General features: G+C 42.3%; 1 protein-coding gene across 2 annotated transcripts in view; it reads left to right on the forward strand.

Annotated features, from left to right (window-relative positions):
- The window catches only part of NT5C2 (5'-nucleotidase, cytosolic II), a 325,894-nt gene that overhangs the window by 275,004 nt on the left and 34,605 nt on the right, over positions 1–16,285 (forward strand). The window lies entirely within an intron of this gene.

Raw genomic sequence — 16,285 nt, forward strand, 5'->3', positions numbered from 1 at the left:
ATATAAAAAAATAAGGTAATTTTGGTTCCACAAATGTCAGACTCGCATAAATGAAATTCTCCATGCAGCTATAGAACGTGATCAGTCTAAGCTATGGAATATTTCCATCTTAATGGGAGGAGAGTCCACTGCTTCATTTATTACTTGTGAGAATTAAGAACCTGGCCACCAGGAGGAGGCAAAGACACCCCAGCCAAAGGCTTAAATACCTCCCCCACTCCACTCACCCCCCAGTCATTCTTTGCCTTTTGTCACAGGAGGTTGGCAGAGAAGTGTCAGAAGTTTGTTTTGTCTCTTATGGATGGTAGTACTCTTCACAACGGGACTGGAGTTTTAAGTAGTTCTGTAAGTCTCTCTGAGAGCATGGGTGAAAGTTAGAGTCCGGAGATGCAGGGAGAGTCTTTCTGCGAAACCATCCCGACTCAGATTAACAGCTCCATAAGCAAACAGCATTGACTAGTTTCGCTGCCTTTTTTCTGCTCTCAAGTCCATGTCAGGAGTGATGCTACTAACCTGTCACACTTGAAAGGCCGTGTTCCTGTTCCACAACATAGATTCTGGTAAGATTGCTTCATTTTTTTATACATGTAGGATAACGCTAGAAGACAGGGTCACAGTGTGACTCCTTTTATCTGTATAGAATCAAGGGTTAATATCTCCTGAGGAGGATTATTGAACAGGGGGGAATAATCTTATAAGTTTATTTGATTTTATGCTGCTTTATGTGTGAGATGTTATGAGCTCATAGGCTGTTATGGAATATACAGGTTTCACTTTCACTTTGAGAGCCATGCAGCTTACAAGCTTGGTGCGCTTTTTCTCATCGCAGGGACTGTCCTGCATTGTGCACCATATGATTCTTTCCTGACCGGGTGTCTATCAGAGAGGAGTCCTATCTCTTTGTACTGTCTGGGTCATGGGGGGTGGTGAGTACCACAGCCATTGGGATATAAAGGTGAAGTTTATTTGAATAAAATAATGTTTTATTTCTATAGTTCTCCGGTTATTGCACTAGCGAGGGAGGATTCTGTTACTTAGAGGGCACGCCCTCTATTCCTAAAGAGTAATACCTGTTTATGTGAGGAGGCCTTAGTACCGCCCCCTCAATTATGTTCCATATGCCGTGATAATATCACACGTTTGATACCACTGAGCCGTCCACCTCTGAGGAGTTGTCGTTAAGTGAGGTGCGTACCCTACATGCTTATCTCTCTACACATGCAGTTTCCCATAGCATTGCTGATCCTCCATCTGTAGGGGCCCATTTTTTCACCAGACATTACTGGGCAGCTCAGACGGCGGTGTCTGCGGCCTTTAATGCTTTACCTCGCCCTGCTAAGCACAAGCAAAAGGTTACATATTGCACTCCTTCCCAGAGCACATCAGATAGTTTATTGTATTTAAATGATAGGGTTATCAGAAGATGAAGTTCATTCTGAGAATTCAGAGTATGAACATTCTGGGTCGGAGTCTGCTGCCTCTAAGCCTCCGGCTGCAGAGGAACCAGGCTTTAGTTTTAGGAATTTGCGCTTTCTTCTAAAGGAAGTTTTTTGGCAAATTTACTGGTTCCAAAGGCCAAATTGGATAGAGTTTGAGGACAGGGTGTTACTTTATCTTTCCCTGCTCCTGTTAGTTGGCGAACATCATTAAGAATGAATAGGACTGGATTGTTCCTCTCTCCTCCCTATAACAAATCGTTCCCGGTCCTGGACTCTCAATGGAGTTGTGAGGTTCCGTCCCTAAAAGGAATGGCGCTATCTTCACCCTTGCTAAACGTATTACTATCCCGTTTGAGGATTGCTCTTCGTTTTAAGAGCCCATGGATAAAGGATGGAAACTCTGTTAAGAAGGTTGTTTTTAACATACTGGATATTTGTTTCAACCAGAGGCGGCCATTGCCGCGGTTGCTGGAGAAACTACCTTCTGGTGTGACTCCTTATAGGATTGATCAGGGCTCGTCCCCTTGACATTACTCAGAAAGATTTACGGCCTTAAGGGTTGTTAATTCTTTTAGAGATGTTGCAGGCTAGCTTCAAAATGTGTTGACCTCCTTAAGGCCATCTGTAGCTCGGTTTATGGAGGTGATTGGTCTCATGGTGTCCAGCATGGACATCATTTCCTTTGCCAGGTTTCACCTCAGACTGTTGCAACTGCGCATGTTGAAGCAGTGGAACGGTGGTAATTCGGATCTGTCTTATAAGATTTCTCTGGACAACAGATCGGGAGAATCGCTCTCTGGTGTTTTTGTCCGGATCACTTGTCCCAAGGGATGTCTGTCTCAAGACCATCCTGGGTGATTGTGACTCCGGTTGCGAGTCTGTCAGGATGGGGAGCTGTTTGGGGTGCCAGGAAGGCACAGGGCCTATGAAGGAAAAGCTCCTTCCTGATCGCATTTTGGATCTTCGGGCAATATACAATGCTCTGAAGGCTTGGCCTCTGCTGGGTTTGTCCCAATTTATCAGAATCCAATCAGACAATATATCCTCGGTGGCTTACATCAACCATTAGGGGAGAACGAGAAGCTCCCTAGCTATGAGGGAAGTATCTCGGATCTGGAGTGGGCGGAGACCCACATTTGTTCGCTGTCAGCAACTGAGAAGCAGATTTCCTCAGCACACAATACTTTAATCTGGGGGATTGGTCTCTCCATCCCGAGTGTTTGCAGAAATTTGCAAGAGGAAGATCTTATGACGTCTCATTACTAAGTTACCCAGATATGGGTTGAGGTACAGGGATCCTCAGGCGGCGCTAACAGATGCATTAGCGAGGCCTTGGAGGTTTAATCCAATTTATCTTTTACGGCCGTTACCACTACTTCCTAGTGTAGTGGCTTGAATCAAGCAGGCATTAGTGATACAGATTGCTCTGTCTTGGCCGCGAAGAATAGGGTTCGAGGACTGGTGGGGATGTCTTTATCTCCTCCGTGGAAGTTACCTTGTCGCAGGGATCTGCTGACGAAGGTCTCTTTGTTCATCTATGTCTAGATCTCTGAGGCTGACTGCGTGGAGATTGAACGCTTAGTCATAGCCAAGAGAGGGGACAGATTTCGCACCTGTCTGTGTTACTGCACATGAGGTTCGCTGAGCTTCCTGATGTGCAGTTACTTGTTAAGGCTCTGCTTGGATCAGACCTGTGTTTAGATCTATTGCACCTCCTTGGAGTTTAAATCTTGTTCTTTAGGTTTGCACGGGCTCCGTTGGAGCCTATGCATGAAGTAGATATTAAATTATTGTCTTTGAAGGTGCCTTTTCTACGGGCTATTGCTTCTGCGTGCAGAGTATCTGTGATTACTGCCTTGCAATGCGTCCCTCCTTATCTGGCTTTCCATGCTGATAAGGCTGTTTTACAAACCAAGTTAGGTTTTCTTCCTAAGGTTGTGTCAATTTGCAACATCAATCAAGAGATTGTGGTACCTTTCAATGTAATTCTAGATGTGGTTTGTGCCTTGAAGTCCTATCTTCAGACCACGTAGGAATGTAGACAAACTTCTTTCTCTGTTTGTTCTCTTTCCGGGAAGCGTGGGGGTCAGAGGGCCTCTTCGACTTCCTTATCTTTTTGGCTGAGGAGTGTCCTCCTTTTCGCATTGAGACAGCGGGACATAAGCCTCCTCTGAGGATTACTGCTCATTCAACTAGAGCTGTAGCTTCCCTTTTTGGCTTTTTAAGAACAAGGCTCTATGGAGCAGATTCGTAAGGCGGCTACTTGGTCCTCTTTACATACTTTTGCAACATTTTAAAAATTTGATGTTTTTTGCTTCGGCGGAAGCAGCCTGGGTTCGGCAGGCTGTGATGCCCTCAGTATAGGGTCCGCCTCTGTTTACCCTCCTGTTTTTTTCATTCAGTGTCCTCTAGAGCTTGGGTATTTGTCCCCACAAGTAATGAATGAAGCAGTGGACTCTCCTCCCATTAAGATGGAAAACATCAATTATGCTTATCTGATAATTTCAATTCCATCTCCAGGAGGAGAGTCCACTGTTCCTGCCCGTTTCTCTGTAGGGCGGACCTAAATTTAATATTATCTTCTGGCACCATTTATACCCTGATATTCTCCTACTGTTCCTTGTTCCCTTGGCAGAATGACTGGGGGATGAGAGGAGTGGGTGAGGTATTTAAGCCTTTGGCTGGGGTGTCTTTGCCTCCTCCTGGTGGCCAGGTTCTTAATTCCCACAAGTATTGAATGAAGCAGTGGACTCTCCTCCCACAGATGGAAATAAAATTATCAGGTAAGCATAATTTATGTTTTCCCATGAGCATAAAAGATGGCTGCAACAGGGGGTATTATACTTTCCTAGAACAATGTTTCTTAAGGGCACATTGTGCTAAAAATATGTCAGGCGTACAAAAGCACAGCATGTAAATATGCTGAAAAATATTACTTTCCTAAGAAAATATGAAATAAAAGCTGTTTAAATTTAAACAGAAACACAATGTTAGTTTTGTACTTCTTATTTATGCTCGCTTGTTTATAAGGACCATACCCACAGCTCTAGTGGTGAACAGGAATAAGTATATAATATGTTTTGTAATACCACCTTTTAAATTAAACAAAGGGAAAACAATGGACTACATCAGGAGCCAGTAGAAAAAATTAGGAGCCAGAGATACTTTTTGGAGCCAGACAGTGATATTTGTATATAGATATATGGAGAATAACCCAAAAAGTTAGGAGCAAGAGGTACAATTCAAGGAGCCAGTGGCTCCTTCGCTCCTGGGTTTGTCGAGCTGCCCTGGATTACAGTGTTTTTTCAAATACCGTATTGTTCCGAGTATAGGCCGCTCCTGATTATAGGCTGCACCCCTAAAGTTTGGTGCCATTTTAAAGAAATTTAATTTTTAACTGCACCCCTGACCCTTTCAGGCCCTCTCCCTCATACACCTCTCTCCCTCCCAAAAAGTATATCCTTACACTCTCAGCCTCCTCCTTCACACAGCTCTAATCTTATCCTCATGCACAGCCCCTCTCAGCCCCCCTATCTCCCTCACAAATGAAGACGCTTCCTTAATCTCTTAGCCCCCTCATAACTCTAACAGGCTTCCTCCTCTTAACCCACTTAGGTTCCTTCCTTCACAGTGCCACTACTCACCCTATTAAGCAGTGGTGTGGTGGCTCTGTGTCTCTCCTATCAGGTTCTGTCAGATTAGATTTTTAAGCGCATGCGGACCCGGGTGCACGCGCACTTATAACACTGGCTCCTTCATTGGCCAAATGAATCATGGGTGTTGTAGTTTTAAATAAATATTTGTGCATTTACGTTGACACTGGTTGAAAAAAAAGGCTCACTCTGTACCCACAAAAGTGTCCAACAATCGGACGTTGAGGGGTGATGTATGTGGAGGCTTTTGTTGTCAGCGGCGGCCGGCAGAGTCTCCTGGAAGCCAGTGTGTGCCCAAACCCCCTCCCTGTAATTAGAACAAAAACAGCGCTTACCGTTTTTACCGTATACCCTCACCTGCCTGTCTGGTGTTTCTAGGGAAAATACAGTTAAAGCCAAGCACTCTGCGGAATGCCAGAGGGGGAGGAATAATTAGCATTTTCAGTGGCACATTGTTCGTAGGGGCACAATTCTCCCTGTATGAGAGCAGCAGAGAGTAACATCCCGAATGTAGGCTGCATCCCTAGTTTAAAGACTTACATTAGGGGAAAAAAGTGCGGCCTATACTCGGGACAATACGGTATATTCCTCAAATATCCTTAACATGTTTGATTTTAAGAATTGTGTCCAGTATTGTTAATTACTGGCAAAGTTATTCTGATTAAACCATCTATTTTAAAGTGGGAAGTGTAGGTCCTGTTAAGGGAATATTTGTATTTTAGATTTTGGAAACTAGCCTAGATTCATAGAATTATTCAGGGATACATAATTCCAGTTTGTTGGTTATCTTATAGAATTTATTTAGCAAAATGCTGAGACGTTAGAGAGAATTATCTCAATGTAGAGTTCTCTAGAGTTAGAAGTGCATAAGTACTGCTGTTTCCTTCTAAATACAGGGAGAGTCCACAGCTGCATTCATTACTTGTGGGAATACAGAACATGGCCACCAGGAGGAGGCAAAGACACCCCAGCCAAAGGCTTAAATACCTCCTCCACTTCCCTCATCCCCAGTCATTCTTTGCCTTTTGTCACAGGAGGATGGCAGAGAAGTGTCAGAAGATTTGGAGTAGTCTCTTATGGGGGGTAGTACCCTTCGGTATGGGACTGGAGTTTTAAGTAGTCTTGTCAGCCTCTCAGTGAGAGCATGGATGAAAGTTAGAGTCTGGAGATGCAGGGAGAGTCTTTCTGCAAAGCCATCCAGACTCATATTAACAGCTCCTTAAGCAATCAGCGTTGAGGAGTTTCGCTGCCTGCTTACATTCGCTCAAGTCCATGTCAGAGGCGCTGCTACAATCTGTCAAACTTGAAGGACTGTGTCGGTGTTCCATGGCATAGATTCCGGTAAGATTGTTTCATTTAATACACATATTAACGATAGAAGACAGGGTCTCAGGGTCAGTGGGGAGACTCCTTTATCTTTATGGAATCAAGGGTTAATATCTCCTGAGGGGTGTTATTGAACAGTGGGAATTTTTTAATCATGTTAGTTTTATGATTTTGACTGCTTATGTGTAAGAGCGTGTGGGCTTTTTGGCTGATACGGAACGTACAGGTTACTTTCTTTTTGAGAACTGCGCAGTTTTTTTTATTAAGCTGGGGTGCCTTTTTCTTTTTCCTGCATGAGCACCATCTGACCAGCAGTGGTCAGGTTTATTCCCGCTTCTGATTCCTGACTGAGTGTCTGCTATACCTGTCTGGGTCATAGGAGGTGGTGAGTGCCCCAGCCATTGGGGGTATAAAGTGCCAGTTGTTTTTGTCTTTTGATAATAACTTAGACGAATTATGGAGGATTCTGATATGTTGGAGTATCATCCCTCCAAGACAGAATTTGATACCTGTGTATATTGTGAGGAGGCCTGGGTAACCCAGCCCTCTCACTTATGTTCCGTATGCCGCTATAAGGTGTTCTCATCAACCACTGTTAGGTTGTCGGAGAACGTCGAGTCATCTGCCTCTGAAGATTTTGAATCCAGTGAGGCGCGTTCCCTAGATTCTTTTGTTCCTACATATGCAGTTTTCTTTCATGTAATTAGCAAGAGTCCATGAGCTAGTGACGTATGGGATATACATTCCTACCAGGAGGGGCAAAGTTTCCCAAACCTTAAAATGCCTATAAATACACCCCTCACCACACCCACAATTCAGTTTTACAAACTTTGCCTCCGATGGAGGTGGTGAAGTAAGTTTGTGCTAGATTCTACGTTGATATGCGCTCCGCAGCAAGTTGGAGCCCGGTTTTCCTCTCAGCGTGCAGTGAATGTCAGAGGGATGTGAGGAGAGTATTGCCTATTTGAATGCAGTGATCTCCTTCTACGGGGTCTATTTCATAGGTTCTCTGTTATCGGTCGTAGAGATTCATCTCTTACCTCCCTTTTCAGATCGACGATATACTCTTATATATACCATTACCTCTGCTGATTCTCGTTTCAGTACTGGTTTGGCTTTCTACAAACATGTAGATGAGTGTCCTGGGGTAAGTAAATCTTATTTTCTGTGACACTCTAAGCTATGGTTGGGCACTTTACTTATAAAGTTCTAAATATATGTATTCAAACATTTATTTGCCTTGACTCAGAATGTTCAACATTCCTTATTTTTCAGACAGTCAGTTTCATATTTGGGATAAATGCATTTGTTTCAATCATTTTTTCTTACCTTAAAAAATTTGACTTTTTCCCTGTGGGCTGTTAGGCTCGCGGGGGCAGAAAATGCTTCATTTTATTGCGTCATTCTTGGCGCAGACTTTTTTGGCGCAAAATTTTTTTTCTGTTTCCGGCGTCATACGTGTCGCCGGAAGTTGCGTCATTTTTTTACGTTTTTTTGCGTCAAAAATGTCGGCGTTCCGGATGTGGCGTCATTTTTGGCGCCAAAAGCATTTAGGCGCCAAATAATGTGGGCATCTTTTTTGGCGCTAAAAAATATGGGCGTCATTTTTGTCTCCACATTATTTAAGTCTCATTATTTATTGCTTCTGGTTGCTAGAAGCTTGTTCACTGGCATTTTTTTCCCATTCCTGAAACTGTCATTTAAGGAATTTGATCAATTTTGCTTTATATGTTGTTTTTTTCTTTTACATATTGCAAGATGTTCCACGTTGCAACTGAGTCAGAAGATACTTCAGGAAAATCACTGCACAGTGCTGGAGCTACCAAGCTAAGTGTATCTGCTATAAACTTTTGGTATCTGTTTCTCCAGCTGTTATTTGTATTGCATGTCATGTCAAACTTATTAATGCAGATAAAATTTCCTTTAGTACTGTTACATTACCTGTTGCTGTTCCGTCAACATCTAATTTTCAGAGTGTTCCTGATAACATAAGAGATTTTATTTTTTAAATCCATTAAGAAGGCTATGTCTGTTATTTCTCCTTCTAGTATACATAAAAGTCTTTTAAAACTTCTCTTTTTTCAGATGAATTTTTAAATGAACATCATCATTCTGATACTGATAATGGTTTCTGTCTCAGAGGTTGATGCTGATAAATCTTTGTATTTGTTCAAGATGGAATTTATTCGTTCTTTACTTAAAGAAGTGTTATTTGCATTAGAAATAGAGGATTCTGGTCCTCTTGATACTAAATCTAAACGTTTAAATAAGGTTTTTAAATCTCCTGTAGTTATTCCAGAAGTGTTTTATCTCCCTGATGCTATTTCTGAAGTAATTTCCAGGGAATGGAATAATTTGGGTAATTTATTTACTCCTTCTAGACGTTTATGCAAATTATATCCTGTGCCATCTGACAGATTAGAGTTTTTTGGGACAAAAATCCCTAAGGTTATGGGGCTGTCTCTACTCCTGCTAATGTACTACTATTCCTACGGCAGATAGTACTTCATTTAAGGATCCTTTAGATAGGAAAATTGAATCCTTTCTAAGAAAAGCTTACTTATGTTCAGGTAATCTTCTTAGACCTGCTATATTTTTAGCGGATGTTGCTGCAGCTTCAGCTTTTTGGTTAGCAGCTTTAGCGCAACAAGTAACAGATCATAATTTTATAGCATTATTATTATTCTATAACATGCTAATAATTTTATTGGTGATACCATCTTTTGATATCATTAGAGTTGATGTCAGGTATATGTCTCTAGCTATTTTAGCTAGAAAAGCTTTATGGATTAAACTTGGAATGCTGACATGTCTTCTAAGTCAACTTTGCTTTCCCTTTCTTTCCAGGGTAAATAATCATTTTCGTTCCTTTCCTCACAACAAGGAACAAAAGCCTGATCCTTCATCCTCAGGAGCGGTATCAGTTTGGAAACTATTTCCAGTTTGGAATATATCCAAGCCTTATAGAAACCTATAGCCAGCTCCTAAGTACCTATGAAGGTGCGGCCCTTATTCCAGCTCAGCTGGTATGGGGCAGATTACGTTTTCTTCAAAGAAATTTGGATCAATTCCGTTCTTAATCTCTGGTTTCAGAAACATTGTTTCAGAAAGGTACAGAATTGGCTTCAAGTTAAGGCCTCCTGCTAAGAGATTCTTTTCTTTCCCGTGTCCCAGTTAACACAGCAAAGGCTCAGCATTTCTGAAATGTGTTTCAGATCTAGAGTTGGCTGGAGTATTTATGCCAGTTCCAGTTCTGGAACAGGGGCTGGGGTTTTATTTTATCTCTTCATTGTACCAAAGAAGGTCAATTCCTTCAGACCAGTTCCGGATCTATCATTATTGAATCGTTATGTTAGGATACCAACATTCAAGATGGTTACTGTAGGACTATCCTGCCTTTTGTTTAGCAAGGGCATTATATGTCTACAATAGATTTACAGGATGTGTATCTGCATATTCCGATTCATCCAGATCACTTTTAGTGTCTGAGATTCTCTTTTTAGACAAGCATTACCAGTTTTGTGGCTCTACCGTTTGGCCTAGCCTCAGTTCCAAGAATTTTTTTCAAAGGTTCTCGGTGCCCTTTTTTCTGTAATCAGAGAATAGGTTTTTGGTATTTCCTTATTTGGACGATATCTTGGTACTTGCTCAGTCTTCTCATTTTCGAAGAATCTCATACGAATCGACTTGTGTTGTTTCTTCAAGTTCATGGTTGGAGGATCAATTTACCAATCAGTTCATTGATTCCTCAGACAAGGGTAACCTTTTTAGGTTTCTAGATAAATTCAGTGTCTATGACTCTGTCCTTGTCAGACAAGAGAAGTTTAACATTGATATCAGCTTGTCAAAACCTTCAGTCACAATCATTCCCTTTGGTAGCCTTATGCATGGAAATGTTGGGTCTTAGGACTGCCGCATCAGATGCGATCTCCTTTGCTCGTTTTCACATGCGACCTCTTCAGCTCTGTATGCTGAACCAATGGTGCAGGGATTACTCAAAGATATCTCAATTAATATCTTTAAACCGATTTTACGACACTCTCTGACATGGTGGACAGATCACCATCGTTTAGTTCAGGGGGCTTCTTTGTTCTTCCGACCTGGACTATAATCTCAACAGATGCAAGTCTTACAGGTTGGGGAGCTGTGTGGGGGTATCTGACGGCACAAGGGGTTTGGGAATCTCAGGAGGTGAGATTTCCGATCAATATTTTGGAACTCCGTGCAATTTTCAGAGCTCTTCAGTCTTGGCCTCTTCTGAAGAGAGAGTTGTTCATTTGTTTTCAGATAGACAATGTCACAACTGTGGCATACATCAATCATCAAGGAGGGACTCACAGTCCTCTGGCTATGAAAGAAGTATCTTGAATTTTGGTTTGGGCGGAATCCAGCTCCTGTCTAATCTCTGCGGTTCATATCCCAGGTATGGACAATTGGAAAACGGATTATCTCAGTCGCCAAACGTTGCATCCGGGCGAATGGTCTCTTCACCCAGAGGTATTTCTTCAGATTGTTCAAATGTGGGAACTTCCAGAAATAGATCTGATGGCTTCTCATCTAAACAAGAAACTTCCCAGGTATCTGTCCAGATCCCGGGATCCTCAGGCGGAGGCAGTGGATGCATTATCACTTCCTTGGAAGTATCATCCTGCCTATATCTTTCCGCCTCTAGTTCTTCTTCCAAAAGTAATCTCCAAGATTCTGAAGGAATGCTCGTTTGTTCTGCTGGTAGCTCCGGCATGGCCTCACAGGTTTTGTTATGCGGATCTTGTCCGGATGGCTTCTTGCCAACCGTGGACTCTTCCGTTAAGACCAGACCTTTTGTCTCAAGGTCCTTTTTTCCATCAGGATCTGAAATCCTTAAATTTAAAGGTATGGAGATTGAACGCTTGATTCTTGGTCAAAGAGGTTTCTCTGACTCTGTGATTAATACTATGTTACAGGTTCGTAAATCTGTATCCAGAGAGATATATTATAGAGTCTGGAAGACTTATATTTCTTGGTGTCTTTCTCATCATTCTTCTTGGCATTCTTTTAGAATACCGAGAATATTACAGTTTCTTCAGGATGGTTTGGATAAGGGTTTGTCCGCAAGTTCCTTGAAAGGTCAAATCTCTGCTCTTTCTGTTCTTTTTCACAGAAAGATTGCTATTCTTCCTGATATTCATTGTTTTGTACAAGCTTTGGTTCGTATAAAGTCTGTCATTAAGTCAATTTCTCCTCCTTGGAGTTTGAATTTGGTTCTGGGGGCTCTTCAAGCTCCTCCATTTGAACCTATGCATTCATTGGATATTAAATTACTTTCTTGGAAAGTTTTGTTCCTTTTGGCCATCTCTTCTGCCAGAAGAGTTTCTGAATTATCTGCTCTTTCTTGTGAGTCTCCTTTTCTGATTTTTCATCAGGATAAGGCGGTGTTGCGAACTTCTTTTGAATTTTTACCTAAGTTGTGAATTCCAACAACATTAGTAGAGACATTGTGGTTCCTTCATTATGTCCTAATCCTAAGAATTCTAAGGAGAAATCGTTGCATTCTTTGGATGTTATTAGAGCTTTGAAATATTATGTTGAAGCTACTAAGTCTTTCCGAAAGACTTCTAGTTTATTTGTTATCTTTTCCGGTTTTAGAAAGGCCAGAAAACTTCTGCCATTTCTTTGGCATCTTGGTTGAAATCTTTAATTCATCTTGCCTATGTTGAGTCGGGTAAGACTCCGCCTCATAGGATTACAGCTCATTCTACTAGGTCAGTTTCTACTTCCTGGGCGTTTAGGAATGAAGCTTCGGTTCATCAGATTTGCAAAGCGGCAACTTGGTCCTCTTTGCATACTTTTACCAAATTCTACCATTTTGTTGTATTTTCTTCTTCTGAAGCAGTTTTTGGAAGAAAAGTACTTCAGGCAGCGGTTTCAGTTTGAATCTTCTGCTTATGTTTTTCATTAAACTTTATTTTGGGTGTGGATTATTTTCAGCAGGAATTGGCTGTCTTTATTTTATCCCTCCCTCTCTAGTGACTCTTGTGTGGAAAGATCCACATCTTGGGTAGTCATTATCCCATACGTCACTAGCTCATGGACTCTTGCTAATTACATGAAAGAAAACATAATTTATGTAAGAACTTACCTGATAAATTCATTTCTTTCATATTAGCAAGAGTCCATGAGGCCCGCCCTTTTTTGTGGTGGTTATGATTTTTTTGTATAAAGCACAATTATTCCAATTCCTTATTTTATATGCTTTCGCACTTTTTTCTTATCACCCCACTTCTTGGCTATTCGTTAAACTGAATTGTGGGTGTGGTGAGGGGTGTATTTATAGGCATTTTAAGGTTTGGGAAACTTTGCCCCTCCTGGTAGGAATGTATATCCCATACGTCACTAGCTCATGGACTCTTGCTAATATGAAAGAAATGAATTTATCAGGTAAGTTCTTACATAAATTATGTTTTTCTGAGTTCCGCTTCCCCTTCGCCTGTGAGGGGATTGTTTCCACCTGAGGTTACTAAGCAGTTCTGCATGGCTATCTCTACGGCCTTAGCGATGCTGCTTCTTTTTGCTGCGCGCAAGCGAAGGGCCAATCCAAGTTCTCTGGACCAAGGGCCGTTGTGTAAAAACGATTGTTTCTGATCATTCCTCTGGGGATGCGGTTTCCTCTGAGGCTTCAGAGATTGAACCTCCATGGTCTGAGTCTACGAACTTGGATCCTGCGAATGCGGAGAGCATGGCATTTAGATTTAGATTGGCACGTCTGCGTTTACTTCTGAGAGAGGTTTTGGCGATGTTAGAGGTTCCCAGTACTGATCCGTCAGTTAAATCTCAGTCCTCTAAATTGGATAACGATCTTGAATAAGACAAGTGGAGAGGATTAGGTTCCTATTCCTTATCATCTCGATTTACATTTTGTTTTTCTACTCTTATTAGAACCCCAGTTCCGAGCTCTAAGGGGGATTGTGTGTGTGACAGACTGGACCTGGTTTTGTTTACACTCTCCCTATTTTTCAGTTAAATGTTTGGGCGTTGCCTATTTTTCCTTTGCATGGTATTCCATTTTAGGATAGTTTTCAGTTTTCAGAGCTCTTTGTTGTTATAGAAACTCGTATAAGGTTTCGTCACATGGGATTTTGAGACTATCAAGTAAATTGGTTGAGTTTGTTGTAGACTTCCGGTGGAAGCATTTAGATCTCTGATTCAGGGTGATGGCCCCCCGATAATTGCGAGACAATTTTTTAAGCCACAGAGCTTATATTCTTTCTTTTTTAACATTTATTTATCTCAGTTTTTCTAGCATTGCTGGAATTTGAGAATTTCTGTTAGCCCTTAAATGTTTTCACAAATGTGTTTTATCCTTGATGACAGGCAGGACCTGTTTTGGGTACTAGTTAAGTCTGTTCCTTCCCTTTACACATAAGGGAGTCCTTCTAGCTTTCGTTCCAGACACTTTGAGTTCTTCTATACTAGAGTACAGGCTGGACCTGGCTATACACTTTATCTTGGATGGGCGCTTGAGGGATCTAATGGATCTAGGAGCCTTAGAGACAAAGCTAGACTTTTTCTTTTGGGGCTGTTTTCTCTTCTCTTGATTTTATCTTTGGAAAATTTCGGTGACTTTTGGAGTCATGGTCCCGGTAACTTTCGCCCTGTGGGAATAATTTCTTTCCACTGTTGAGGTATGGTCCAATAAGGAGGGGGGATTTCCGTCCTAATTGGTTTCTCTGACTGTTATGCAGAGCTTACAGGACTCCTGTTATCTGAGACTGTAAGATCTCCTTTCTTTTGTTCAGGTAGAGTATGTCTTTCTATTTCATCCTTTTGAGTGAATCGGGTTCTTAGGTACCGTTTTCTTACAGCGAACCTTGTTCTGATCTTTGGTTTCCCTTTGGGGATCTGGGGGTTTAGAGTGGCAGCACCCTGCTCCAGATTTTGCAGTAGCTCCCGTGTCTTGGCTTCTGGTTCCATACCATCGGCTGTTACTAGACTTTTAGGGATTTTCTCTTGTCTTTTTTATCCTCAGAGTTGGTTTTAGACTTGAGTTTCTGGTAAAAATTCCAGGGTGTTTATGTCTTCAGTCAGGAAGTTCTTTCCTGAGATCTTGCGATATGCCCTCTAGTCTTCTTTCTGGTCTTCGTTGGCCCGGGGGGGGGGTTATATGGTCTACCGAGGCTGAGTCTTCGGCATGACGTTGTTCCCTTTATATATCCGTTTTAGCAGATTTTTAGGGACTATCGGTGGGGGATTCCATCCCCGGCATTCCGTTTCAGGTCTTTCTGTCTGAAGTAGCTATTCAGGGATGGTTTTGTCTTTGTCGCTTCGTTGCCTGTGGGGAGTGAGTGTCCTCTGGGAGTCTGTGGATCAGGAGTTTTCCTTCCTTTTTCTCCTATGGTTCCTCAGCTGAGCATTCTGCCTTGAGGCTCTGGTCTTCTGGGTTTGTCCTAGTTAAGATTTTTCAGTGGGTAGCTCCCTTAGTTTGGTAGGGGAGAGTTCCTACTACGTAGTCGGGAGGAGCTCGTGTTTGACGGTGGGCGGAGGCCCACCACGGCTCTTTGTGAACAGTCTTCTAATATGCAGGCTCTTCAGGAACGGATGTTCCCGGATATCTTTTCTTTCCGAGGAGCAATATCTGATTAGAGAAGCCGATCAGGAGTTCTTACCTATCCCTGATTTCCTCTCACGCTCTCAGGGAGATGTGGCGTAGTGGTTAGATCCACGGCTTCTGAATCAGAAGGTTGTGGCTTGGATCCCAGGTCAACTTCTGTATTTTTTTTCTACCAGATGGTGCGACTGGAGTCTGCTAGCATCCCTAAGTGGAAGGTTGTTCTGGGGCCTTCAGTCTGTGCCATATTTCTTGTTGTTGCGATTGGTCAGATTCTAGCTAAGCTAGCAACATGTGAGACTGATCGTTCTTATGTTTGCAAGTTAGTATCGCGGTTTAAGGGTCTCTCCTCCATAGGTATTGGGCACCATAGACTCCTACTTCTATGAGTGGATGCGAGAAATTGTTTGGGCCTACCAGAGGGAGAGCGTTCTGGAAGGGCTATGTTCTTTTTGTGGAACATAATTGGTCCCTCATCATCTATCATTGATGCTGAGGATCACCATTGTAGCGAGGAGCTGGTGTGTTCTGGCTCTCTGTTGGACTTTGGGAGTCTGTCTTTATTTTCCCCAGGATGAGCTGGGGAAGAGCCTTCCTAACGCGCGCTTGCTAGAGCAGCCCTTTTTGGGATAGACAGCTCTCTTATCCTGATGAGTACCTTCGTCGAATAGTATGCTGTAGGTGTGGGTTGAATCCGGCGGCAGTCCTTGATTGTGGGCTTGCAAGCAATTTTCGACTCCCTGATTGTTCTTCTGTTCAAGAGAATCATTGCACTGTCAGGTGTTTCGTTCTTTTTGCTGGGGCGCTGACTACAGTCAGGTCGGTACTTTTCTTGCTCCTATTGGAGTTTTGGCTCTTTTTTTGGATTGGTACCAGATTCATTTTCCTAACCATGCAGGAATGTTCTTTGAATTCCTTTTTCAGCGATTTATTCCATCTGTAGATGTTTTTCTACATGCCATTGCCCCTTTGTTGTGATCTTACAAGTCGTATTTCTTAGAGGAGTTTCCTTTTATTGATGTTATTTACAAGTTTGTTAGGGTTTTCTCCCTAGGATTGTTATTCTCTTTTCTAAATGGATAGGGTTTTTTCCCTCAGGGAATCTTGCCTTGATGGTTTTGGGACTTCGGAGTTTAGGTTACCTTCTTTATTGTTAATGGAGTGGGCTTTTTCACATGACCTGGGATTCATTGGGTTTCTAGCCTCCTCAGAGGTTATGGCTCAGTTCAAGATCAGTGACGTCTTCTTGGTTTTCGGGCATGAGATCTTTATGGTTCTGACTG

This window comes from Bombina bombina, chromosome 9, assembly GCF_027579735.1.
Source record: "Bombina bombina isolate aBomBom1 chromosome 9, aBomBom1.pri, whole genome shotgun sequence".
Taxonomy (NCBI): domain Eukaryota; kingdom Metazoa; phylum Chordata; class Amphibia; order Anura; family Bombinatoridae; genus Bombina; species Bombina bombina.